This window comes from Galeopterus variegatus, unplaced genomic scaffold (genome assembly GCF_000696425.1).
Source record: "Galeopterus variegatus unplaced genomic scaffold, G_variegatus-3.0.2 Scaffold13460, whole genome shotgun sequence".
In the NCBI taxonomy this organism is placed as follows: domain Eukaryota; kingdom Metazoa; phylum Chordata; class Mammalia; order Dermoptera; family Cynocephalidae; genus Galeopterus; species Galeopterus variegatus.
In genome coordinates, this window is record NW_007739571.1 from 12,010 (window position 1) to 13,218 (window position 1,209).

General features: G+C 43.1%; 1 pseudogene; it reads left to right on the forward strand.

Moving 5' to 3' along the window:
• Window positions 1-5: 5 nt before the first annotated feature.
• The window catches only part of LOC103581609, a 20,101-nt pseudogene continuing 18,897 nt past the window's right edge, over window positions 6-1,209 (forward strand).

Below are 1,209 nucleotides of genomic sequence, written 5' to 3' on the forward strand. Positions count from 1 at the left end.
CTCACATGAAGTTCAATAATCTCACCCTGATTTCAACTCATGGACTCCCAGGAAAAAAATCTTCTTGCCACCGAACAAAGGAAGTTTTTAGCAAGTGAGTATGAATTCAATTTATTTTTCGTTCTGAGGCCTAAACGTCCTAATTGGTCTGCAGACTTTTTCATGCTAAATCATAGGTTTCAGATTGGAAAGGGGGAAGGGCTTTTCTCCTGGAGTTGAGACATCACTTAGGAGATGCAAGTACAAACCTGTTCACAAGTGAATGGCCAAGAGTGGCAGGGGCGGGCCACCACTCTGTGTCTGCGGCAAAACATCTGACTGTTCCAAACAGTTGAGATGATGGAGCCTCTGGGCCCAGCCACCCCTGCATTTGGGTTCTGTGTGACACTACAGGGCAGTGGAGCTTGGTGACTGTATTGGCATCCAACAGAGCAACCCACTGGGGTGTGGGTCTCACACCCACCGCAGCCATTTGTAACCAGGGGCTGATCAAGCAGGGCCCTTCCACACCAGTCCAGGCAAGCTTTAGAGTTTTCCTCCCTGTCCAGTCACTGACAACATCCGTTCTAGAAAATACCATTTCATTATTGCACAGTTCTATTAATTTTAATTTCCTGTAGCAAAATAGGGGTACCAGAAATATTAGGCTCCCTGCCCCTTGAAACAATCTCCCAATTTTTCCAACAAGGGGGAAGGAAATTGTTCCCTCTCAGGAGGCTCATTGCAGAATCCGTGATGAAGAGACCCTCTTTCCTCTGTGAAAAAGACGTGCTTTGCCTTTGATCAGTAAGAAAACCACAGTTTCCTTGCCAGCAGAACCGGGCTCATTTCAACCTAATACTTTTACCAAACTATAAACTTTGATATTTTTTTCTTTTTCATTTTTTTTTTTTTTGGAAGGATGTCATTACAAAGCAGTTAAAAGGGAGGAGGTGGATTCAGATCCTGCCCCTACCACTAAGGGTCTGGGCAAGGGATTTCATTTCTCTGAGCTTTGGGGGTTTTTTGATTGTGGCAAGTATATGATAAGCCAAGCTTGCTGGATTTTTTTTTATTAAAATTAACATAACACCAAGTTCTGGTTAAGATCTTCTTCTCTCACAAATTATGTGATTCCCAAGAAATGCTGGGTTTGTTGATAAATGTCTTAAGAGGAATTTAATTCAGTCAGCTTGGTAAAAGTTTCTGCCAGTTCTTCATGTTGGGTGT